General features: G+C 43.1%; 20 non-coding genes across 20 annotated transcripts; all 20 read left to right on the top strand.

Moving 5' to 3' along the window:
* Positions 1-846: 846 nt before the first annotated feature.
* Positions 847-920, top strand: trnai-aau (transfer RNA isoleucine (anticodon AAU)). Its single transcript has one exon. It is a non-coding gene; the product is annotated as a tRNA-Ile (tRNA).
* A 1,028-nt stretch (positions 921-1,948) lies between these two features.
* Positions 1,949-2,022, top strand: trnai-aau (transfer RNA isoleucine (anticodon AAU)). Its single transcript has one exon. It is a non-coding gene; the product is annotated as a tRNA-Ile (tRNA).
* A 76-nt stretch (positions 2,023-2,098) lies between these two features.
* Positions 2,099-2,171, top strand: trnaf-gaa (transfer RNA phenylalanine (anticodon GAA)). Its single transcript has one exon. It is a non-coding gene; the product is annotated as a tRNA-Phe (tRNA).
* Positions 2,172-4,035: 1,864 nt separating this feature from the next.
* On the top strand, positions 4,036-4,108 carry trnaf-gaa (transfer RNA phenylalanine (anticodon GAA)). Its single transcript has one exon. It is a non-coding gene; the product is annotated as a tRNA-Phe (tRNA).
* Positions 4,109-4,704: 596 nt separating this feature from the next.
* On the top strand, positions 4,705-4,789 carry trnaf-gaa (transfer RNA phenylalanine (anticodon GAA)). The gene has a single exon. It is a non-coding gene; the product is annotated as a tRNA-Phe (tRNA).
* An 873-nt stretch (positions 4,790-5,662) lies between these two features.
* trnai-aau (transfer RNA isoleucine (anticodon AAU)) lies at positions 5,663-5,736 on the top strand. The gene has a single exon. It is a non-coding gene; the product is annotated as a tRNA-Ile (tRNA).
* Positions 5,737-5,812: 76 nt separating this feature from the next.
* On the top strand, positions 5,813-5,885 carry trnaf-gaa (transfer RNA phenylalanine (anticodon GAA)). Its single transcript has one exon. It is a non-coding gene; the product is annotated as a tRNA-Phe (tRNA).
* A 1,461-nt stretch (positions 5,886-7,346) lies between these two features.
* On the top strand, positions 7,347-7,420 carry trnai-aau (transfer RNA isoleucine (anticodon AAU)). Its single transcript has one exon. It is a non-coding gene; the product is annotated as a tRNA-Ile (tRNA).
* An 82-nt stretch (positions 7,421-7,502) lies between these two features.
* trnaf-gaa (transfer RNA phenylalanine (anticodon GAA)) lies at positions 7,503-7,575 on the top strand. The gene has a single exon. It is a non-coding gene; the product is annotated as a tRNA-Phe (tRNA).
* Positions 7,576-8,171: 596 nt separating this feature from the next.
* trnaf-gaa (transfer RNA phenylalanine (anticodon GAA)) lies at positions 8,172-8,244 on the top strand. Its single transcript has one exon. It is a non-coding gene; the product is annotated as a tRNA-Phe (tRNA).
* A 2,714-nt stretch (positions 8,245-10,958) lies between these two features.
* trnaf-gaa (transfer RNA phenylalanine (anticodon GAA)) lies at positions 10,959-11,031 on the top strand. Its single transcript has one exon. It is a non-coding gene; the product is annotated as a tRNA-Phe (tRNA).
* Positions 11,032-11,911: 880 nt separating this feature from the next.
* Positions 11,912-11,985, top strand: trnai-aau (transfer RNA isoleucine (anticodon AAU)). Its single transcript has one exon. It is a non-coding gene; the product is annotated as a tRNA-Ile (tRNA).
* Positions 11,986-12,067: 82 nt separating this feature from the next.
* trnaf-gaa (transfer RNA phenylalanine (anticodon GAA)) lies at positions 12,068-12,140 on the top strand. The gene has a single exon. It is a non-coding gene; the product is annotated as a tRNA-Phe (tRNA).
* Positions 12,141-13,012: 872 nt separating this feature from the next.
* trnai-aau (transfer RNA isoleucine (anticodon AAU)) lies at positions 13,013-13,086 on the top strand. Its single transcript has one exon. It is a non-coding gene; the product is annotated as a tRNA-Ile (tRNA).
* An 82-nt stretch (positions 13,087-13,168) lies between these two features.
* On the top strand, positions 13,169-13,241 carry trnaf-gaa (transfer RNA phenylalanine (anticodon GAA)). Its single transcript has one exon. It is a non-coding gene; the product is annotated as a tRNA-Phe (tRNA).
* Positions 13,242-14,114: 873 nt separating this feature from the next.
* trnai-aau (transfer RNA isoleucine (anticodon AAU)) lies at positions 14,115-14,188 on the top strand. Its single transcript has one exon. It is a non-coding gene; the product is annotated as a tRNA-Ile (tRNA).
* An 82-nt stretch (positions 14,189-14,270) lies between these two features.
* trnaf-gaa (transfer RNA phenylalanine (anticodon GAA)) lies at positions 14,271-14,343 on the top strand. Its single transcript has one exon. It is a non-coding gene; the product is annotated as a tRNA-Phe (tRNA).
* Positions 14,344-15,224: 881 nt separating this feature from the next.
* trnai-aau (transfer RNA isoleucine (anticodon AAU)) lies at positions 15,225-15,298 on the top strand. The gene has a single exon. It is a non-coding gene; the product is annotated as a tRNA-Ile (tRNA).
* Positions 15,299-15,374: 76 nt separating this feature from the next.
* On the top strand, positions 15,375-15,447 carry trnaf-gaa (transfer RNA phenylalanine (anticodon GAA)). The gene has a single exon. It is a non-coding gene; the product is annotated as a tRNA-Phe (tRNA).
* Positions 15,448-24,386: 8,939 nt separating this feature from the next.
* trnaf-gaa (transfer RNA phenylalanine (anticodon GAA)) lies at positions 24,387-24,459 on the top strand. The gene has a single exon. It is a non-coding gene; the product is annotated as a tRNA-Phe (tRNA).
* Positions 24,460-24,493: the final 34 nt, after the last annotated feature.

Genomic DNA, 24,493 nt, shown 5'->3' with positions numbered 1-24,493 from the left:
AAGGAAACTATCCACAGCTTTGTTTGTGGGCCTCAATGGTGTGTGCTACGCTGCTCCTCTGAAAGTAAGTCATTTCTTGCTTTTTCATCTGACATTTTGACATCAGTGTTACAGGAAAGTTGCTTGTCATTGTTACATGACAGTAGGTTGTCGTAAGACAAGGCTGCATGAAGTGTGAACTGGAGCTTTCTTGGATCGACATAAAAAAATGTTTTTGGGGAATGCGGGCATCGATCCCACTACCTATAGCATGCTAAGCAAACACAATACCAATTGATCAAATTCCCCAGCTATTTGGAATTGCCACAAGGAGCAACCAAGAGTGTCCAGTCTTGTCAGGCTATGCTGTTGGTGGACTTGTTAGTTTGTGCTCCAGCACTTGCAGAGGCTCGGTGCATCTCAACAACTGTGCTCTGTAGCCAGCGGCCGGTTAGCTCAGTTGGTTAGAGTGTGTGATACGCTGCTCTCTGAAAGTAAGTAATGTCTTTCTTTTTCATCTGACATTGTGACATCAGTGTTACATGAGAGTTTCTTGGCATTGTTACATGACAGTTTCTTGTCATTGTTTACATGACAGTAGGTTGTCGTAAGACAAGGCTGCATGAAGTGTGAACTGGAGTTTTCTTGGATCCTTGAAAGAATTTGCTTTTGGAGAATGCAGGCATCGATCCCACTACCTCACGCATGCAAAGCATTTGAGCTAATTCCCCAGCCGTTTGGAATTTCCGCAAGAAGCAACCTAGAGGGTCCAGTCTTGTCAGGCTATGCTGTTGGTGGACTTGTTTGTTTACGTGCCAGCACTTGCAGAGGCTCGGTGCATTTCAACAATTGAGCAAAATAGCAAATGGCCGGTTAGCTCAGTTGGTTAGAGTGTGGTGCTAATAATGCCAAGGTCATGGGTTCGATCCCCGTACTGGTTATGATGTACATTTTGAGTGTCAAAATTGTGAGTCACATGCATGTGAATTGTCAAGGGTGCCACAGAAATAAAATTAGTGAGTTGCCGAAATCGCTCAGTTGGGAGAGCGTTAGACTGAAGATCTAAAGGTCCCTGGTTCGATCCCGGGTTTCGGGATTTGTTCTTTCTTCATGCTCTGGCTTCACGGAAACTATCCACTGCTTTGTTTGTGGGCCTCAATGGTGTGTGCTACGCTGCTCCTCTGAAAGTAAGTAATTTCTTGCTTTTTCATCTGACATTTTGACATCAGTGTTACCTGAAAGTTGCTTGTCATTGTTACATGACAGTAGGTTGTCGTAAGACGAGGCTGCATGAAGTGTGAACTGGAGCTTTCTTGGATGCACAAAAAAAATTGTTTTTGGGGAATGCGTGCATCGATCCCACTACCTACAGCATGCTAAGCAAACACAATACCAATTGATCAAATTCCCCAGCTGTTTGGAATTGCCACAAGGAGCAACCAAGAGTGTCCAGTCTTGTCAGGCTATGCTGTTGGTGGACTTGTTAGTTTGTGCTCCAGCACTTGCAGAGGCTCGTTGCATCTCAACAACTGTGCTCTGTAGCCAGCGGCCGGTTAGCTCAGTTGGTTAGAGTGTGTGATACGCTGCTGTCTGAAAGTAAGTAATGTCTTTCTTTTTCATCTGACATTGTGACATCAGTGTTACATGAGAGTTTTTTGTCATTGTTACATGACAGTTTCTTGTCATTGTTTACATGACAGTAGGTTGTCCTAAGACAAGGCTGCATGAAGTGTGAACTAGAGTTTTCTTGGATCCATGAAAGAATTTACTTTTGGAGAATGCAGGCATCGATCCCACTACCTCACGCATGCTAAGCATTTGAGCTAATTCCCCAGCCGTTTGGAATTTCCGCAAGAAGCAACCTAGAGGGTCCAGTCTTGTCAGGCTATGCTCTTGGTGGACTTGTTTGTTTACGTGCCAGCACTTGCAGAGGCTCGGTGCATTTCAAAAATTGAGCAAAATAGCAAATGGCCGGTTAGCTCAGTTGGTTAGAGTGTGGTGCTAATAACGCCAAGGTCATGGGTTCGATACCCGTACTGGCTATGATATACATTTTGAGTGTCAAAATTGTGAGTCACATGCATGTGAATTGTTAAGGGTGAAAAAAACTTAGTGAATTGCCGGAATAGCTCAGTTGGGAGAGCGTTAGACTGAATATCTAAAGGTCCCTGGTTCGATCCCGGGTTTCTGCATTTGTATTTGTTCTTTCTTCATGCTCTGGCTTCAAGGAAACTATCCACAGCTTTGTTTGTGGGCCTCAATGGTGTGTGCTACGCTGCTCCTCTGAAAGTAAGTAATTTCTTGCTTTTTCATCTGACATTTTGACATCAGTGTTACAGGAAAGTTGCTTGTCATTGTTACATGACAGTAGGTTGTCGTAAGACAAGGCTGCATGAAGTGTGAACTGGAGCTTTCTTGGATCCACAAAAAAAATAGTTTTTGGGGGAATGCGGGCATCGATCCCACTACCTACAGCATGCTAAGCAAACACAATACCAATTGATCAAATTCCCCAGCTGTTTGGGATTGCCACAAGGAGCAACCAAGAGTGTCCAGTCTTGTCAGGCTATGCTGTTGGTGGACTTGTTAGTTTGTGCTCCAGCACTTGCAGAGGCTCGGTGCATCTCAACAACTGTGCTCTGTAGCCAGCGGCCGGTTAGCTCAGTTGGTTAGAGTGTGTGATACGCTGCTCTCTGAAAGTAAGTAATGTCTTTCTTTTTCATCTGACATTGTGACATCAGGGTTACATGAGAGTTTCTTGTCATTGTTACATGACAGTTTCTTGTCATTGTTTACATGACAGTAGGTTGTCGTAAGACAAGGCTGCATGAAGCACTTGCAGAGGCTCGGTGCATTTCAACAATAATAACAATAAGTAATTTCTTGCTTTTTCATCTGACATTTTGACATCAGTGTTACAGGAAAGTTGCTTGTCATTGTTACATGACAGTAGGTTGTCGTAAGACTGCATGAAGTGTGAACTGGAGTTTTCTTGGATCCATGAAAGAATTTGCTTTTGGAGAATGCAGGCATCGATCCCACTACCTCACGCATGCTAAGCATTTGAGCTAATTCCCCAGCCGTTTGGAATTTCCGCAAGAAGCAACCTAGAGGGTCCAGTCTTGTCAGGCTATGCTGTTGGTGGACTTGTTTGTTTACATTCCAGCACTTGCAGAGGCTTGGTGCATTTCCACAATTGAGCAAAATACCAAATGGCGGGTTAGCTCAGTTTGTTAGAGTGTGATGCTAATAACGCCAAGGTCATGGGTTCGATCCCTGTACTGGTTATGATGTACATTTTGAGTGTCAAAATTGTGAGTCACATGCATGTGAATTGTCAAGGGTGCCACAGAAATACATTTAGTGAATTGCCGAAATAGATCAGTTGGGAGAGCGTTAGACTGAAGATCTAAAGGTCCCTGGTTAGGTCCCTGGTTCGATCCCTGGTTTCGGCATTTGTTTTTGTTCTTTCTTCATGCTCTGGCTTCAAGGAAACTATCCACAGCTTTGTTTGTGGGCCTCAATGGTGTGTGCTACGCTGCTCCTCTGAAAGTAAGTAATTTCTTGCTTTTTCATCTGACATTTTGACATCAGTGTTACAGGAAAGTTGCTTGTCATTGTTACATGACAGTAGGTTGTCGTAAGACAAGGCTGCATGAAGTGTGAACTGGAGTTTTCTTGGATCCATGAAAGAATATGCTTTTGGAGAATGCAGGAATCGATCCCACTACCTCACGCATGCAAAGCATTTGAGCTAATTCCCCAGCCGTTTGGAATTTCCGCAAGAAGCAACCTAGAGGGTCCAGTCTTGTCAGGCTATGCTGTTGGTGGACTTGTTTGTTTACATGCCAGCACTTGCAGAGGCTAGGTGCATTTCCACAATTTAGCAAAATACCAAAAGGAGGGTTAGCTCAGTTGGTTAGAGTGTGATGCTGATAATGCCAAGGTCATGGGTTTGATCCCTGTACTGGTTATGATGTACATTTTGAGTGTCAAAATTGTGAGTCACATGCATGTGAATTGTCAAGGGTGCCACAGAAATACATTTAGTGGATTGCCGAAATAGCTCAGTTGGGAGAGCGTTAGACTGAAGATCTAAAGGTCCCTGGTTCGATCCCGGGTTTCGGCGTTCGTATTTGTTCTTTCTTCATGCTCTGGCTTCAAGGAAACTATCCACAGCTTTGTTTGTGGGCCTCAATGGTGTGTGCTACGCTGCTCCTCTGAAAGTAAGTAATTTCTTGCTTTTTCATCTGACATTTTGACATCAGTGTTACAGGAAAGTTGCTTGTCATTGTTACATGACAGTAGGTTGTCGTAAGACTGCATGAAGTGTGAACTGGAGTTTTCTTGGATCCATGAAAGAATTTGCTTTTGGAGAATGCAGGCATCGATCCCACTACCTCACGCATGCTAAGCATTTGAGCTAATTCCCCAGCCGTTTGGAATTTCCGCAAGAAGCAACCAAGAGGGTCCAGTCTTGTCAGGCTATGCTGTTGGTGGACTTGTTTGTTTACATGCCAGCACTTGCAGAGGCTTGGTGCATTTCCACAATTGCGCAAAATACCAAATGGCGGGTTAGCTCAGTTGGTTAGAGTGTGATGCTAATAACGCCAAGGTCATGGGTTCGATCCCTGTACTGGTTATGATGTACATTTTGAGTATCAAAATTGTGAGTCACATGCATGTGAATTGTCAAGGGTGCCACAGAAATACATTTAGTGAATTGCCGAAATAGCTCAGTTGGGAGAGCGTTAGACTGAAGATCTAAAGGTCCCTGGTTAGGTCCCTGGTTCGATCCCGGGTTTCGGCATTTGTTCTTTCTTCATGCTCTGCCTTCAAGGAAACTATCCACAGCTTTGTTTGTGGGCCTCAATGGTGTGTGCTACGCTGCTCCTCTGAAAGTAATTTATTTCTTGCTTTTTCATCTGACATTTTGACATCAGTGTTACAGGAAAGTTGCTTGTCATTGTTACATGACAGTAGGTTGTCGTAAGACAAGGCTGCATGAAGTGTGAACTGGAGCTTTCTTGGATCGACATAAAAAAATGTTTTTGGGGAATGCGGGCATCGATCCCACTACCTACAGCATGCTAAGCAAACACAATACCAATTGATCAAATTCCCCAGCTATTTGGAATTGCTACAAGGAGCAACCAAGAGTGTCCAGTCTTGTCAGGCTATGCTGTTGGTGGACTTGTTAGTTTGTGCTCCAGCACTTGCAGAGGCTCGGTGCATCTCAACAACTGTGCTCTGTAGCCAGCGGCCGGTTAGCTCAGTTGGTTAGAGTGTGTGATACGCTGCTCTCTGAAAGTAAGTAATGTCTTTCTTTTTCATCTGACATTGTGACATCAGTGTTACATGAGAGTTTTTTGTCATTGTTACATGACAGTTTCTTGTCATTGTTTACATGACAGTAGGTTGTCCTAAGACAAGGCTGCATGAAGTGTGAACTAGAGTTTTCTTGGATCCATGAAAGAATTTACTTTTGGAGAATGCAGGCATCGATCCCACTACCTCACGCATGCTAAGCATTTGAGCTAATTCCCCAGCCGTTTGGAATTTCCGCAAGAAGCAACCTAGAGGGTCCAGTCTTGTCAGGCTATATTCTTGGTGGACTTGTTTGTTTACGTGCCAGCACTTGCAGAGGCTCGGTGCATTTCAAAAATTTAGCAAAATAGCAAATGGCCGGTTAGCTCAGTTGGTTAGAGTGTGGTGCTAATAACGCCAAGGTCATGGGTTCGATACCCGTACTGGCTATGATATACATTTTGAGTGTCAAAATTGTGAGTCACATGCATGTGAATTGTTAAGGGTGAAAAAAAATTAGTGAATTGCCGAAATAGCTCAGTTGGGAGAGCGTTAGACTGAAGATCTAAAGGTCCCTGGTTCGATCCCGGGTTTCTGCATTTGTATTTGTTCTTTCTTCATGCTCTGGCTTCAAGGAAACTATCCACAGCTTTGTTTGTGGGCCTCAATGGTGTGTGCTACGCTGCTCCTCTGAAAGTAAGTAATTTCTTGCTTTTTCATCTGACATTTTGACATCAGTGTTACAGGAAAGTTGCTTGTCATTGTTACATGACAGTAGGTTGTCGTAAGACAAGGCTGCATGAAGTGTGAACTGGAGCTTTCTTGGATCCACAAAAAAAATAGTTTTTGGGGGAATGCGGGCATCGATCCCACTACCTACAGCATGCTAAGCAAACACAATACCAATTGATCAAATTCCCCAGCTGTTTGGGATTGCCACAAGGAGCAACCAAGAGTGTCCAGTCTTGTCAGGCTATGCTGTTGGTGGACTTGTTAGTTTGTGCTCCAGCACTTGCAGAGGCTCGGTGCATCTCAACAACTGTGCTCTGTAGCCAGCGGCCGGTTAGCTCAGTTGGTTAGAGTGTGTGATACGCTGCTCTCTGAAAGTAAGTAATGTCTTTCTTTTTCATCTGACATTGTGACATCAGGGTTACATGAGAGTTTCTTGTCATTGTTACATGACAGTTTCTTGTCATTGTTTACATGACAGTAGGTTGTCGTAAGACAAGGCTGCATGAAGCACTTGCAGAGGCTCGGTGCATTTCAACAATAATAACAATAAGTAATTTCTTGCTTTTTCATCTGACATTTTGACATCAGTGTTACAGGAAAGTTGCTTGTCATTGTTACATGACAGTAGGTTGTCGTAAGACGAGGCTGCATGAAGTGTGAACTGGAGCTTTCTTGGATCGACATAAAAAAATGTTTTTGGGGAATGCGGGCATCGATCCCACTACCTATAGCATGCTAAGCAAATACAATACCAATTGATCAAATTCCCCAGCTGTTTGGAATTGCCACAAGGAGCAACCAAGAGTGTCCAGTCTTGTCAGGCTATGCTGTTGGTGGACTTGTTAGTTTGTGCTCCAGCACTTGCAGAGGCTCGGTGCATCTCAACAACTGTGCTCTGTAGCCAGCGGCCGGTTAGCTCAGTTGGTTAGAGTGTGTGATACGCTGCTCTCTGAAAGTAAGTAATGTCTTTCTTTTTCATCTGACATTGTGACATCAGTGTTACATGAGAGTTTCTTGGCATTGTTACATGACAGTTTCTTGTCATTGTTTACATGACAGTAGGTTGTCGTAAGACAAGGCTGCATGAAGTGTGAACTGGAGTTTTCTTGGATCCATGAAAGAATATGCTTTTGGAGAATGCAGGAATCGATCCCACTACCTCACGCATGCAAAGCATTTGAGCTAATTCCCCAGCCGTTTGGAATTTCCGCAAGAAGCAACCTAGAGGGTCCAGTCTTGTCAGGCTATGCTGTTGGTGGACTTGTTTGTTTACGTGCCAGCACTTGCAGAGGCTCGGTTCATTTCAACAATTGAGCAAAATAGCAAATGGCCGGTTAGCTCAGTTGGTTAGAGTGTGGTGCTAATAACGCCAAGGTCATGGGTTCGATCCCTGTACTGGTTATGATGTACATTTTGAGTGTCAAAATTGTGAGTCACATGCATGTGAATTGTCAAGGGTGCCACAGAAATACATTTAGTGGATTGCTGAAATAGCTCAGTTGGGAGAGCGTTAGACTGAAGATCTAAAGGTCCCTGGTTCGATCCCGGGTTTCGGCATTTGTATTTGTTCTTTCTTCATGCTCTGGCTTCAAGGAAACTATCCACAGCTTTGTTTGTGGGCCTCAATGGTGTGTGCTACGCTGCTCCTCTGAAAGTAAGTAATTTCTTGCTTTTTCATCTGACATTTTGACATCAGTGTTACAGGAAAGTTGCTTGTCATTGTTACATGACAGTAGGTTGTCGTAAGACTGCATGAAGTGTGAACTGGAGTTTTCTTGGATCCATGAAAGAATTTGCTTTTGGAGAATGCAGGCATCGATCCCACTACCTCACGCATGCTAAGCATTTGAGCTAATTCCCCAGCCGTTTGGTATTTCCGCAAGAAGCAACCTAGAGGGTCCAGTCTTGTCAGGCTATGCTGTTGGTGGACTTGTTTGTTTACATGCCAGCACTTGCAGAGGCTTGGTGCATTTCCACAATTGAGCAAAATACCAAATGGCGGGTTAGCTCAGTTGGTTAGAGTGTGATGCTAATAACGCCAAGGTCATGGGTTCGATCCCTGTACTGGTTATGATGTACATTTTGAGTGTCAAAATTGTGAGTCACATGCATGTGAATTGTCAAGGGTGCCACAGAAATACATTTAGTGAATTGCCGAAATAGCTCAGTTGGGAGAGCGTTAGACTGAAGATCTAAAGGTCCCTGGTTCGATCCCTGGTTTCGGCATTTGTATTTGTTCTTTCTTCATGCTCTGGCTTCAAGGAAACTATCCACAGCTTTGTTTGTGGGCCTCAATGGTGTGTGCTACGCTGCTCCTCTGAAAGTAAGTAATTTCTTGCTTTTTCATCTGACATTTTGACATCAGTGTTACAGGAAAGTTGCTTGTCATTGTTACATGACAGTAGGTCGTCGTAAGACAAGGCTGCATGAAGTGTGAACTGGAGCTTTCTTGGATCGACAAAAAAAAATGTTTTTGGGGAATGCGGGCATCGATCCCACTACCTATAGCATGCTAAGCAAACACAATACCAATTGATCAAATTCCCCAGCTGTTTGGAATTGCCACAAGGAGCAACCAAGAGTGTCCAGTCTTGTCAGGCTATGCTGTTGGTGGACTTGTTAGTTTGTGCTCCAGCACTTGCAGAGGCTCGGTGCATCTCAACGACTGTGCTCTGTAGCCAGCGGCCGGTTAGCTCAGTTGGTTAGAGTGTGTGATACGCTGCTTTCTGAAAGTAAGTAATGTCTTTCTTTTTCATCTGACATTGTGACATCAGGGTTACATGAGAGTTTCTTATCATTGTTACATGACAGTAGGTTGTCGTAAGACAAGGCTGCATGAAGTGTGAACTGGAGTTTTCTTGGATCCATGAAAGAATTTGCTAGTGGAGAATGCAGGCATCGATCCCAGTACCTCACGCATGCTAAGCATTTGAGCTAATTCCCCAGCCGTTTGGAATTTCCGCAAGAAGCAGCCTAGAGGGTCCAGTCTTGTCAGGCTATGCTGTTGGTGGACTTGTTTGTTTACGTGGCAGCACTTGCAGAGGCTCGGTGCATTTCCACAATTGAGCAAAATACCAAATTGCCAGTTTGCTCAGTTGGTTAGAGTGTGATGCTAATAACGCCAAGGTCATGGGTTCGATCCCTGTACTGGTTATGATGTACATTTTGAGTGTCAAAATTGTGAGTCACATGCATGTGAATTGTCAAGGGTGCCACAGAATTTTGTTTACCTCTGAATCAGAAGACTGACTATACCGGCACACTTTACAGTGACAAAACAAGGGTTATACCTTTAGTGAATTGCCGAAATAGCTCAGTTGGGAGAGCGTTCATCTGACATTTTGACATCAGTGTTACAGGAAAGTTGCTTGTCATTGTTACATGACAGTAGGTTGTCGTAAGACAAGGCTGCATGAAGTGTGAACTGGAGCTTTCTTGGATCCACAAAAAAAAATGTTTTTGGGGAATGCGGGCATCGATCCCACTACCTATAGCATGCTAAGCAAACACAATACCAATTGATCAAATTCCCCAGCTGTTTGGAATTGCCACAAGGAGCAACCAAGAGTGTCCAGTCTTGTCAGGCTATGCTGTTGGTGGACTTGTTAGTTTGTGCTCCAGCACTTGCAGAGGCTCGGTGCATCTCAGCAACTGTGCTCTGTAGCCAGCGGCCGGTTAGCTCAGTTGGTTAGAGTGTGTGATACGCTGCTCTCTGAAAGTAAGTAATGTCTTTCTTTTTCATCTGGCATTGTGACATCAGTGTTACATGAGAGTTTCTTGGCATTGTTACATGACAGTTTCTTGTCATTGTTTACATGACAGTAGGTTGTCGTAAGACAAGGCTGCATGAAGTGTGAACTGGAGTTTTCTTGGATCCTTGAAAGAATTTGCTTTTGGAGAATGCAGGCATCGATCCCACTACCTCACGCATGAAAAGCATTTGAGCTAATTCCCCAGCCGTTTGGAATTTCCGCAAGAAGCAACCTAGAGGGTCCAGTCTTGTCAGGCTATGCTGTTGGTGGACTTGTTTGTTTACGTGCCAGCACTTGCAGAGGCTCGGTGCATTTCAACAATTGAGCAAGATAGCAAATGGCCGGTTAGCTCAGTTGGTTAGAGTGTGCTGCTAATAACGCCATGGTCATGGGTTCGATCCCAGTACTGGTTATGATGTACATTTTGAGTGTCAAAATTGTGAGTCACATGCATGTGAATTGTCAAGGGTGCCACAGAAATAAAATTAGTGAGTTGCCGAAATAGCTCAGTTGGGAGAGCGTTAGACTGAAGATCTAAAGGTCCCTGGTTCGATCCTGGGTTTCGGGATTTGTTCTTTCTTCATGCTCTGGCTTCAAGGAAACTATCCACTGCTTTGTTTGTGGGCCTCAATGGTGTGTGCTACGCTGCTCCTCTGAAAGTAAGTAATGTCTTTCTTTTTCATCTGACATTGTGACATCAGGGTTACATGAGAGTTTCTTGTCATTTTTACATGACAGTTTCTTGTCATTGTTTACATGACAGTAGGTTGTCGTAAGACAAGGCTGCATGAAGTGTGAACTGGAGTTTTCTTGGATCCATGAAAGAATATGCTTTTGGAGAATGCAGGAATCGATCCCACTACCTCACGCATGCAAAGCATTTGAGCTAATTCCCCAGCCGTTTGGAATTTCCGCAAGAAGCAACCTAGAGGGTCCAGTCTTGTCAGGCTATGCTGTTGGTGGACTTGTTTGTTTACATGCCAGCACTTGCAGAGGCTAGGTGCATTTCCACAATTTAGCAAAATACCAAAAGGAGGGTTAGCTCAGTTGGTTAGAGTGTGATGCTGATAATGCAAAGGTCATGGGTTCGATCCCTGTACTGGTTATGATGTACATTTTGAGTGTCAAAATTGTGAGTCACATGCATGTGAATTGTCAAGGGTGCCACAGAAATACATTTAGTGGATTGCCGAAATAGCTCAGTTTGGAGAGCGTTAGACTGAAGATCTAAAGGTCCCTGGTTCGATCCCGGGTTTCGGCATTCGTATTTGTTCTTTCTTCATGCTCTGGCTTCAAGGAAACTATCCACAGCTTTGTTTGTGGGCCTCAATGGTGTGTGCTACGCTGCTCCTCTGAAAGTAAGTAATTTCTTGCTTTTTCATCTGACATTTTGACATCAGTGTTACAGGAAAGTTGCTTGTCATTGTTACATGACAGTAGGTTGTCGTAAGAGAAGGCTGCATGAAGTGTGAACTGGAGCTTTCTTGGATCCACAAAAAAAATAGTTTTTGGGGGAATGCGGGCATCGATCCCACTACCTACAGCATGCTAAGCAAACACAATACCAATTGATCAAATTCCCCAGCTGTTTGGGATTGCCACAAGGAGCAACCAAGAGTGTCCAGTCTTGTCAGGCTATGCTGTTGGTGGACTTGTTAGTTTGTGCTCCAGCACTTGCAGAGGCTCGGTGCATCTCAACAACTGTGCTCTGTAGCCAGCGGCCGGTTAGCTCAGTTGGTTAGAGTGTGTGATACGCTGCTCTCTGAAAGTAAGTAATGTCTTTCTTTTTCATCTGACATTGTGACATCAGTGTTACATGAGAGTTTCTTGGCATTGTTACATGACAGTTTCTTGTCATTGTTTACATGACAGTAGGTTGTCGTAAGACAAGGCTGCATGAAGTGTGAACTGGAGTTTTCTTGGATCCTTGAAAGAATTTGCTTTTGGAGAATGCAGGCATCGATCCCACTACCTCACGCATGCAAAGCATTTGAGCTAATTCCCCAGCCGTTTGGAATTTCCGCAAGAAGCAACCTAGAGGGTCCAGTCTTGTCAGGCTATGCTGTTGGTGGACTTGTTTGTTTACATGCCAGCACTTGCAGAGGCTCGGTGCATTTCAACAATTGAGCAAAATAGCAAATGGCCGGTTAGCTCAGTTGGTTAGAGTGTGGTGCTAATAACGCCAAGGTCATGGGTTCGATCCCCGTACTGGTTATGATGTACATTTTGAGTGTCAAAATTGTGAGTCACATGCATGTGAATTGTCAAGGGTGCCACAGAAATAAAATTAGTGAGTTGCCGAAATAGCTCAGTTGGGAGAGCGTTAGACTGAAGATCTAAAGGTCCCTGGTTCGATCCCGGGTTTCGGGATTTGTTCTTTCTTCATGCTCTGGCTTCAAGGAAACTATCCACAGCTTTGTTTGTGGGCCTCAATGGTGTGTGCTACGCTGCTCCTCTGAAAGTAAGTAATTTCTTGCTTTTTCATCTGACATTTTGACATCAGTGTTACAGGAAAGTTGCTTGTCATTGTTACATGACAGTAGGTTGTCGTAAGACAAGGCTGCATGAAGTGTGAACTGGAGCTTTCTTGGATCCACAAAAAAAATGTTTTTGGGGAATGCGGGCATCGATCCCACTACCTACAGCATGCTAAGCAAACACAATACCAATTGATCAAATTCCCCAGCTGTTTGGGATTGCCACAAGGAGCAACCAAGAGTGTCCAGTCTTGTCAGGCTATGCTGTTGGTGGACTTGTTAGTTTGTGCTCCAGCACTTGCAGAGGCTCGGTGCATCTCAACAACTGTGCTCTGTAGCCAGCGGCCGGTTAGCTCAGTTGGTTAGAGTGTGTGATACGCTGCTCTCTGAAAGTAAGTAATGTCTTTCTTTTTCATCTGACATTGTGACATCAGTGTTACATGAGAGTTTCTTGGCATTGTTACATGACAGTTTCTTGTCATTGTTTACATGACAGTAGGTTGTCGTAAGACAAGGCTGCATGAAGTGTGAACTGGAGTTTTCTTGGATCCTTGAAAGAATTTGCTTTTGGAGAATGCAGGCATCGATCCCACTACCTCACGCATGCAAAGCATTTGAGCTAATTCCCCAGCCGTTTGGAATTTCCGCAAGAAGCAACCTAGAGGGTCCAGTCTTGTCAGGCTATGCTGTTGGTGGACTTGTTTGTTTACGTGCCAGCACTTGCAGAGGCTCGGTGCATTTCAACAATTGAGCAAAATAGCAAATGGCCGGTTAGCTCAGTTGGTTAGAGTGTGGTGCTAATAACGCCAAGGTCATGGGTTCGATCCCCGTACTGGTTATGATGTACATTTTGAGTGTCAAAATTGTGAGTCACATGCATGTGAATTGTCAAGGGTGCCACAGAAATAAAATTAGTGAGTTGCCGAAATAGCTCAGTTGGGAGAGCGTTAGACTGAAGATCTAAAGGTCCCTGGTTCGATCCCGGGTTTCGGGATTTGTTCTTTCTTCATGCTCTGGCTTCAAGGAAACTATCCACTGCTTTGTTTGTGGGCCTCAATGGTGTGTGCTACGCTGCTCCTCTGAAAGTAAGTAATTTCTTGCTTTTTCATCTGACATTTTGACATCAGTGTTACAGGAAAGTTGCTTGTCATTGTTACATGACAGTAGGTTGTCGTAAGACGAGGCTGCATGAAGTGTGAACTGGAGCTTTCTTGGATCCACAAAAAAAATTGTTTTTGGGGAATGCGTGCATCGATCCCACTACCTACAGCATGCTAAGCAAACACAATACCAATTGATCAAATTCCCCAGCTGTTTGGAATTGCCACAAGGAGCAACCAAGAGTGTCCAGTCTTGTCAGGCTATGCTGTTGGTGGACTTGTTAGTTTGTGCTCCAGCACTTGCAGAGGCTCGTTGCATCTCAACAACTGTGCTCTGTAGCCAGCGGCCGGTTAGCTCAGTTGGTTAGAGTGTGTGATACGCTGCTGTCTGAAAGTAAGTAATGTCTTTCTTTTTCATCTGACATTGTGACATCAGTGTTACATGAGAGTTTCTTGTCATTGTTACATGACAGTTTCTTGTCATTGTTTACATGACAGTAGGTTGTCGTAAGACAAGGCTGCATGAAGTGTGAACTAGAATTTTCTTGGATCCATGAAAGAATTTGCTTTTGGAGAATGCAGGCATCGATCCCACTACCTCACGCATGCTAAGCATTTGAGCTAATTCCCCAGCCGTTTGGAATTTCCGCAAGAAGCAACCTAGAGGGTCCAGTCTTGTCAGGCTATGCTGTTGGTGGACTTGTTTGTTTACGTGCCAGCACTTGCAGAGGCTCGGTGCATTTCCACAATTGAGCAAAATACCAAAAGGCCAGTTAGCTCAGTTGGTTAGAGTGTGGTGCTAATAACGCCAAGGTCATGGGTTCGATACCCGTACTGGTTATGATGTACATTTTGAGTGTCAAAATTGTGAGTCACATGCATGTGAATTGTCAAGGGTGCCACAGAAATACATTTAATGAATTGCCGAAATAGCTCAGTTGGGAGAGCGTTAGACTGAAGATCTGAAGGTCCCTGGTTCGATCCCGGGTTTCGGCATTTGTTCTTTCTTCATGCTCTGGCTTCAAGGAAACTATCCACAGCTTTGTTTGTGGGCCTCAATGGTGTGTGCTACGCTGCTCCTCTGAAAGTAAGTAATTTCTTGCTTTTTCATCTGACATTTTGACATCAGTGTTACAGGAAAGTTGCTTGTCATTGTTACATGACAGTAGGTTGTCGTAAGACAAGGCTGCATGAAGTGTGAACTGGAGCTTTCTTGGATCCACAAAAAAAAATGTTTTTGGGGAATGCGGGCATCGATCCCACTACCTATAGCATGCTAAGCAAACACAATACCAATTGATCAAATTCCCCAGCTGTTTGGAATTGCCACAAGGAGCAACCAAGAGTGTCCAGTCTTGTCAGGCTATGCTGTTGGTGGACTTGTTAGTTTGTGCTCCAGCACTTGCAGAGGCTCGGTGCATCTCAACAACTGTGCTCTGTAGCCAGCGGCCGGTTAGCTCAGTTGGTTAGAGTGTGTGATACGCTGCTCTCTGAAAGTAAGTAATGTCTTTCTTTTTCATCTGACATTGTGACATCAGGGTTACATGAGAGTTTCTTGTCATTGTTACATGACAGTTTCTTGTCATTGTTTACATGACAGTAGGTTGTCGTAAGACAAGGCTGCATGAAGTGTGAACTGGAGTTTTCTTGGATCCATGAAAGAATATGCTTTTGGAGAATGCAGGCATCGATCCCACTACCTCACGCATGCAAAGCATTTGAGCTAATTCCCCAGCCGTTTGGAATTTCCGCAAGAAGCAACCTAAAGGGTCCAGTCTTGTCAGGCTATGCTGTTGGTGGACTTGTTTGTTTACGTGTCAGCACTTGCACACTTGCAGAGGCTCGGTGCATTTCAACAATTGAGCAAAATAGCAAATGGCCGGTTAGCTCAGTTGGTTAGAGTGTGGTGCTAATAACGCCAAGGTCATTGGTTCGATCCCCGTACTGGCTATGATATACATTTTGAGTGTCAAAATTGTGAGTCACATGCATGTGAATTGTCAAGGGTGAAAAAAAATTAGTGAATTGCCGAAATAGCTCAGTTGGGAGAGCGTTAGACTGAAGATCTAAAGGTCCCTGGTTCGATCCCGGGTTTCGGCATTTGTATTTGTTCTTTCTTGATGCTCTGGCTTCAAGGAAACTATCCACAGCTTTGTTTGTGGGCCTCAATGGTGTGTACTACGCTGCTCCTCTGAAAGTAAGTAATTTCTTGCTTTTTCATCTGACATTTTGACATCAGTGTTACAGGAAAGTTGCTTGTCATTGTTACATGACAGTAGGTTGTCGTAAGACAAGGCTGCATGAAGTGTGAACTGGAGCTTTCTTGGATCCACAAAAAAAAATGTTTTTGGGGAATGCGGGCATCGATCCCACTACCTATAGCATGCTAAGCAAACACAATACCAATTGATCAAATTCCCCAGCTGTTTGGAATTGCCACAAGGAGCAACCAAGAGTGTCCAGTCTTGTCAGGCTATGCTGTTGGTGGACTTGTTAGTTTGTGCTCCAGCACTTGCAGAGGCTCGGTGCATCTCAACAACTGTGCTCTGTAGCCAGCGGCCGGTTAGCTCAGTTGGTTAGAGTGTGTGATACGCTGCTCTCTGAAAGTAAATAATGTCTTTCTTTTTCATCTGACATTGTGACATCAGGGTTACATGAGAGTTTCTTGTCATTGTTACATGACAGTTTCTTGTCATTGTTTACATGACAGTAGGTTGTCGTAAGACAAGGCTGCATGAAGTGTGAACTGGAGTTTTCTTGGATCCATGTAAGGGAATACCCCCCTGAATTGGACAAAAATGAATGGCAAGATATTGGCATTGGACAAACCATTTACACGATGTCCAATACCACCCAAAGCGGCGTTGATTCGTGCAAAGTATGTATTGCCATATGGCAATTGCCAATTGTAACACCTCAAAAATCCAACAGGGGGCGAGTGCGCTCCACCGGGGTTTTTCATGTTGGAAATGCAACCCAAGTCAACATCCAAAAGCAAAATTTTGAAAAAATGATTTTTTTTTCCCAAAACTTATCACCCCTTTAAAAAGTGCTTTCTGGGCCGTTTTTCGAAATTCTTTCGCTTTTTTTGTCAATTACACATGTGTAAGAACTGTATGAATATACTTTTGTCCAATTTTGATATCACATTTTTTTTTTTTAATTACATGCGCATAAGGCATATGTTTTGTCCATTTGCAATATGATTTCATAGGAAGTCAAAAGTCAAAAATGTCAAAATTTGGTAAAAAACTTCACACATCCTTAAAAAAGTGCTTTCTGGACCGTTTTTCAAAATTCTTTCAATTTTTATGTCAATTACACATGTATAAGAACTTTATCAACATACTTTAGTCATACTTTATTATCATTTTTTTTTTTTTTTTTTACTTGTGCATAAGGCATATGTTTTCTCCATTTGGAATATGATTTCATAGGAAGTCAAAAGTCAAAAGTCAAAAATGTCAAAATTTGGTAAAAAACTTCACACATCCTTAAAGTGCTTTCTGGTCCGTTTTTCAAAATTCTTTCGAATTTTGTGTCAATTACACACGTATAAGAACTGTATCAACATACTTTATTCGTATTTTATTATCATAATTTTTTTTTTTTTTTTACTTGTGCATAAGGCATATGTTTTGTCCATTTGCAATATGATTTAATAGGATGTCAAAAGTCGAAAATGTGATTTTTTTTTTAAACTTTAAAAACTAAAAAAAGTGCTTTCTGGACCGTTTTTCGAAATTGTTTCGATTTTAAGACAATTAATCATGTGTAAGAAGTGTATGAATATACTTTTGTAAAATGTTTTATCATAATTTTATTTTTTTTACTTGTGCATAAGGAATATGATTTGTCCATTTGCAATATGATTTCACAGGAAGTCAAAAGTCAAAGTCAAAAGTCAATTTTTTGGGGGGCCAAAATTGACTGAACTGATGAACTCGGGACGGCCGGGCAGTGATAGTTGTTCATTTCCATCACTCGTTGTGTTGATTTCATCATGTCCATTTGGTGATGTTTTTTCACTATAGAATCATATTGCAAATGCGCGTGCAACTGGTAACCGGAAAAAAAAAATGATGATTTCATTATGTCCATTTGTTTATGTTTCCTTACTTTTTCAAAGTCACTGTGCATTTGCAATATGTTTTAATGGGCAGGTACCATCACGAATTTGTCATGCTCAAAATTCAAACTATACTTTGCTCAAACTATACCTTTGTCAACTTGTATTATCATAATTTTTTTTTGTTTTACTTGTGCATAAGGCATATGTTTTGTCCATTTGCAATATGATATCATAGGAAGTCAAAAGTCAAATTCAAAAGTAACGATTTTCCTCCGTGCAACTGGTGATCTGAAATGTGCAACTGGTGATCTGAAATGTGCAACTGGTAACCCAAAAAAAAAAATTTGATTCTATGTTTCCTTACTTTTTCAAAGTCACTGTGCATTTGCAATATGTTTTAATGGGCAGGTACCATCACGAATTTGTCATGCTATAAAAATCCTGCAGGAATGTGAAATTGACTGGCCGGATGAACTCGGGATGGCTTTGCAGTGATTCTGGGTCATCTCAATCGCTCGTTTGGGTTGATTTCAGAATGTCGCTTTTGGTGATGTTTTTTCACTATAGAATCATATTGCAAATGCACGTGCAACTGGTCACCCAAAAATAAAAAAAAATTGTTTATGTTTCCTTACTTTTTCAAAGTCACTGTGCATTTGCAATATGTTTTAATGGGCAGGTATCATCACGAATTGGTCATGCTATAAAAATCCTGCAGGAATGTGAAATTGACTGGACCGATGAACTCGGGATGGCTTTGCAGTGATTCTGGTTCATCTCAATCGCTCGTTAGGGTAGATTTCAGAATGTCGCATTTGGTGATGTTTTTTCACTATAGAATCATATTGCAAATGCACGTGCAACTGGTCACCCAAAAATAAAAAAAAATTGTTTATGTTTCCTTACTTTTTCAAAGTCACTGTGCATTTGCAATATGTTTCAATGGGCAGGTACCATCACCAATTGGTCATGCTATAAAAATCCTGCAGGAATGTGAAATTGACTGGCCCGATGAACTCGGGATGGCTTTGCAGTGATTCTGGTTCATCTCAATCGCTCGTTAGGGTTGATTTCAGAATGTCGCTTTTGGTGATGGTACCTCACTGTTTAAACATATTGAAAATGTACAAGAGTCAAGTGGACAAGAGTCCATCAGTCAATTAGATATCATTCTGACACCAAACTGATACAAACTGACACCAAACCCACTTTTTCCAACTCGTTTAGTAGCCAACTATTACATACTTCAGAGCTGGCCCAAAATTCACAACGCCTTCGGTTCAAACCATAAAAAAACCATAAAACACGTTCTAGCTGCGGGTCCATTTCTTATGTTATGTGTTAGCCTAGCTGAGGCGACCCCGAATCCCAAGTTTCGGCTCGATAGGTCATTTGGTGTCCGAGAAAAACCCTAATTGGTGCTGAAAATCCACTTTTTTCCATGCCTTGCTACAGGGTCCTTGAACGAGCTATCGGACAGAAACGTTGGGGTCCGTCTCTATGGGCCGAGCCGGTTTCAATGCACCTAGCCTTGCATCTCTGAGACTTTTCTAAACGTCGTCATTTTCGTAATGGTCAAAATGAATTGAAGGTATTGCAAATGTACGAGGCTGTTTCTCGGTCCGAGAACCGTCTAGAGCCACGTAACTCACCACGTACCATCGACCGGAGGTCTAGAACAGGTTTCTAAAGTTTCGGAACTCTAGGTCTGACGGTTCTTTTTTAGCTCCAACAAAGCTAACTATTGCAGCCACTGTCTGTCTCTACGCACCCCAATACGTCCCTCCATCCAAGTTGTGTTTTAGTGTGATTTTTTTTTCCTTTGATTTTTTTGGGGGAAAAATGACTGATTTACAGTTCATGGGGGTTGCCTAATCACATATATGAAGTTTTGGACAGATCTGACTTTTTTAACCCTTCGAAACAGCCCCTGAGACACCAATTATGGCACTTCCGGTTGGCACAGGAAGCTATAAATCAACACATATCCTCATTGGGGTATGCTGTTACAGAATCCTGAGTTTTAAGTCCTTACGTTAAGAATTGACTGATTTACACAGGGTTGAATGCACTATGTCTATCAAACTGCAGACAGGGTATGGGTAAACACTTTTAGGGTGATTTTAACCACTTCCGGTTGGTCCAGGAAGCTTAGAATCAACACAGGTAGACCTCATAGTGGCCTGATGGACTGGTACCGAAGACAGGTTCATACGGCATTCATAACCCATATAGACTTCAGGTTGAAATTAGGGGTGCAGGCAATGTATTCCTATGGGGAGAGATGACACTGTAATCTGTGAGATCAAAAAACACTGTTTTACTGTTAAGGGTTAATGCCACACGGTCAAGGTTAGGCTTGCACGGATCGAGAGGACCTTAGGAACATTCCTGTGGTGGAATTTGTCTTCTCACCCTAACGGTTCTCTCACTCTCACCCAAAATCAAATGACATTGTGGGGCAGGCTACATTTTGGGCCTACTTTCTAATGGTCGCTGCGCCTAGACCGAGCGAGCTACGGTCAAGAGGGATATCTCGTTGAACTCGGCACGGCCTAGGGATTATGGTAATGCCATTTCCTGCTCTCTGTGTCTTTAAGCACCGCACTTTATCACTCCATCCTTCCTGTGTGTGTGTGAGGGAGGTTTTCTTTGACATCTGTTGGGAGAAATGACTGATTTACAGTTCAGAAGGGTTACCTAGTCACACATATGACATTTTGGAGAGATCAGACTTTTTTAACCCCTCGAAACAGCCCCTGAGACACCAATTATGGCACTTCCGGTTGGCACAGGAAGCTATAAGTTAACACATATCTTGGTTGACATAGCCACTTACAGAATCCTGAGTTTTAAGTCTTTACGTTAAGAATTGACTGATCTACACAGGGTTGAATGCACTATGTCTATCAAACTGCAGGCAGTGTATGGGTATACACTTTTAGGGTGATTTTAACCACTTCCGGTTGCTCCAGGAAGCTTAGATTCGACACAGGTAGACCTCATAGTGGCCTGATGGACTGTCTTAGAAGACAGGTTCATAAGGCATTCATAACCCACATAGGCTTCAGGTTGAATTTAGAGGTGCAGGCAATGTATTCCTATGGGGAGAGAAGTCAAAGCAAGCTGTTTCAAGTAAACACCTTCTTTTTACTGTGAAGGGTTAATGCCACACGGTCAAGGTTAGGCTTGCAAGGATCGGGAGGACCTCAGGAACGCACCTGAGGTCGAATTGTGCTTCTCACCCTAACGGTTCTCTCACTGCCACCCAAAATCAAATGACATTGTGGGGCAGGCTTCATTTTGGGCCTTCTTTTTTTCAAGTTCGCTGCACTCAGAACGAGCTACGGTCAAGCGGGGCGTCTCGTTGAACTCGGCACAGTCTGGAGACTATGGTGATGCCATTTTTTGTGTTGATTTCAGAATGACATTTTGGTGATGGTCCCTCTCCGTTTAAACATATTGCAAATGCACAAAAGTCAACTAGCAAGTCAGTGTCCATCAGTCAATTAGATGTCATTATGACACCAAACGGATATCAATTGACACCAAACCCACTTTTTCCTACTCATTTAGAAGCCAACTATCACATATGTCAGAGCAGGCCCATAATTCACAGCGCCTTTAGTTTAAAACATAATAAAAAGGTAAAACACATAGTTACGTTCTAGCTGCGGGTCCAGTTCGGACATTATGTGAAGTCCTATGTGAGGCGACCCCGAATCCCGAGTTTCGGCTCGATAGGTCATTTGGTGTCCGAGAAAAACCCTAATTGGTGCTGAAAATCCACTTTTTTCCATGCCTTGCTACGGGGTCCTTGAACGAGCTATCGGACAGAAATGTTGGGGTCCGTCTCTATGGGCCGAGCCGGTTTCAATGCACCTAGCCTTGCGTCTCTGAGACTTTTCTAAACGTCGTCATTTTTGTGATGGTCAAAATGAATTGAAGGTATTGCAAACGTACGAGGCTGTTTCTCGGTCCGAGAACCATCTAGAGCCACGTACCATCGACCGGAGGTCTAGAACAGGTTTCTAAAGTTTCGGAACTCTAGGTCTGACGGTTCTTTTTTAGCTCCAACAAAGCTAACTATTGCAGCCACTGTCTGTCTCTACGCACCCCAATACGTCCCTCCTTCCAAGTTGTGTTTTAGTGTGATTTTTTTTTCCTTTGAATTTTTTGGGGAAAAATGACTGATTTACAGTTCATGGGGGTTGCCTAATCACACATATGAAGTTTTGGAAAGATCAGACTTTTTTAACCCCTCGAAACAGCCCCTGAGACACCAATTATGGCACTTCCGGTTGGCACAGGAAGCTATAAATCAACACATATCCTCATTGGGGTATGCTGTTACAGAATCCTGAGTTTTAAGTCCTTACGTTAAGAACTGAATGATTTACACAGGGTTGAATGCACTATGTCTGTCAAACTGCAGGCAGGGTATGGGTAAACACTTTTAGGGGCATTTTAACCACTTCCGGTTGGTCCAGGAAGCTCAGAATCAACACAGGTAGACCTCATAGTGGCTTGATGGACTGGTACCGAAGACAGGTTCATACGGCATTCATAACCCATATAGACTTCAGGTTGAAATTAGGGGTGCAGGCAATGTATTCCTATGGGGAGAGATGACACTGTAATCTGTGAGATCAAAAAACACTGTTTTACTGTTAAGGGTTAATGCCACACGGTCAAGGTTAGGCTTGCACGGATCGGGAGGACCTTAGGAACATTCATGTGGTGGAATTTTTCTTCTCACCTAAACGGTTCTCTCACTGTCACTCAAAAGCAAATGACATTGTGGGGCAGGCTTCATTTTGGGCCTACTTTTCTAATGGTCGTTGCGCTTAGACCGAGCGAGCTACGGTCAAGCGGGATAGCTCGTTGAACTCAGCACAGTCTGGAGACTATGGTGATGCCATTTTTTGTGTTGATTTCAGAATGCCATTTTGGTGATGGTCCCTCTCCGTTTAAACATATTGCAAATGCACAAAAGTCAACTAGCAAGTCAGTGTCCATCAGTCAATTAGATGTCATTATGACACCAAACCCACTTTTTACTACTCATTTAGAAGCCAACTATCACATATGTCAGAGCAGTCCCATAATTCACAGCGCCTTTAGTTTAAAACATAATAAAAAGGTAAAACACATAGTTACGTTCTAGCTGCGGGTCCAGTTCGGACATTATGTGAAGTCCTATGTGAGGCGACCCCGAATCCCGAGTTTCGGCTCGATAGGTCATTTGGTGTCCGAGAAAAACCCTAACTGGTGCTGAAAATCCACTTTTTTCCATGCCTTGCTACAGGGTCCTTGAACGAGCTATCGGACAGAAACGTTGGGGTCCGTCTCTATGGGCCGAGCCGGTTTCAATGCACCTAGCCTTGCGTCTCTGAGACTTTTCTAAACGTCGTCATTTTTGTGATGGTCAAAATGAATTGAAGGTATTGCAAATGTACGAGGCTGTTTCTCGGTCCGAGAACCGTCTAGAGCCACGTAACTCACCACGTACCATCGACCGGAGGTCTAGAACAGGTTTCTAAAGTTTCAGAACTCTAGGTCTGACGGTTCTTTTTTAGCTCCAACAAAGCTAACTATTGCAGCCACTGTCTGTCTCTACGCACCCCAATACGTCCCTCCATCCAAGTTGTGTTTTAGTGTGATTTTTTTTTCCTTAGATTTTTTTGGGGAAAAATGACTGATTTACAGTTCATGGGGGTTGCCTAATCACATATATGAAGTTTTGGACAGATCAGACTTTTTTAACCCTTCGAAACAGCCCCTGAGACACCAATTATGGCACTTCCGGTTGGCACATATCCTCATTGGGTTATGCTTTTACATAATCCTGAGTTTTAAGTCTTTACGTTAAGAACTGAGTTATTTACGGAGGGTTTAGTATGTGTGTGTTATTTCAGAAAATCATAGAAAATCACAGAAATCTCGCAGAGCTCCGCAGCACACTTTAAAAAGATTCGTATGAACACCCTGCAACTGGATCTGTAACCGTTGAAAAAAAAAAACGCCTATTTGTGACCATCAACAAGTTGTCATTGTTCCGTTTCTCTTAAATGACGATAGATAAATGGCTGGTTCTTTTTTTATTGACACCGGAGGCTCCTTGACTTTGACCTGAAGTGGAAAAATAATTTCTCTACTTCCATTTTGGACCTTTAATCCCAGAAAAACGGCCATAACTCAAAAACCGTTGAGGCCTAGACGCCATCTTGTTCGGGGCCAACTGCCCATTATGCCAAACCTACGCTCACCAAGTTTCGGCTTCGAAATATTTTCCGTTTTCGAGATAAGGCCCCGTCGTGATTCGTGATGTTTTGCCAAATTGCCATATGATTCCGTATGCCCTCTTGTGGGAATTTCCGGGATAGCGGAAAAATGGTCCAAAACTTGTTTATTTTATAAAACGGAAACCGAATGTCCGACAAAGTTCATTTGATGACTTCCCGGTAGGTCTGGCCCTACCGCACGGGCCGACGCCGACCGCAAATTTTACAAATGTTTTCGGACATCTAGTAAGGGACCGTACATTTGCAATATGGACTTTTTCACTGATCATACACGAAATGCCGAAATGTTCCCTTATGTATGAAATAATTTGCTTTTGGAGAATGCAGGCATCGATCCCACTACCTCACACATGCAAAGCATTTGAGCTAATTCCCCAGCCGTTTGGAATTTCCGCAAGAAGCAACCTAGAGGGTCCAGTCTTGTCAGGCTATGCTGTTGGTGGACTTGTTTGTTTACGTGCCAGCACTTGCAGAGGCTCGGTGCATTTCAACAATTGAGCCAAATAGCAAATGGCCGGTTAGCTCAGTTGGTTAGAGTTTGGTGCTAATAACGCCAAGGTCATGGGTTCGATCCCAGTACTGGTTATGATGTACATTTTGAGTGTCAAAATTGTGAGTCACATGCATGTGAATTGTCAAGGGTGAAAAAAAATTAGTGAATTGCCGAAATAGCTCAGTTGGGAGAGCGTTAGACTGAAGATCTAAAGGTCCCTGGTTCGATCCCGGGTTTCGGGATTTGTTCTTTCTTCATGCTCTGGCTTCAAGGAAA

Source organism: Oncorhynchus clarkii, chromosome 20, assembly GCF_045791955.1.
Source record: "Oncorhynchus clarkii lewisi isolate Uvic-CL-2024 chromosome 20, UVic_Ocla_1.0, whole genome shotgun sequence".
Taxonomy (NCBI): domain Eukaryota; kingdom Metazoa; phylum Chordata; class Actinopteri; order Salmoniformes; family Salmonidae; genus Oncorhynchus; species Oncorhynchus clarkii.
Note: the sequence above shows the minus strand (reverse complement) of the source record. Positions and strands in the feature narration are given on the sequence as shown.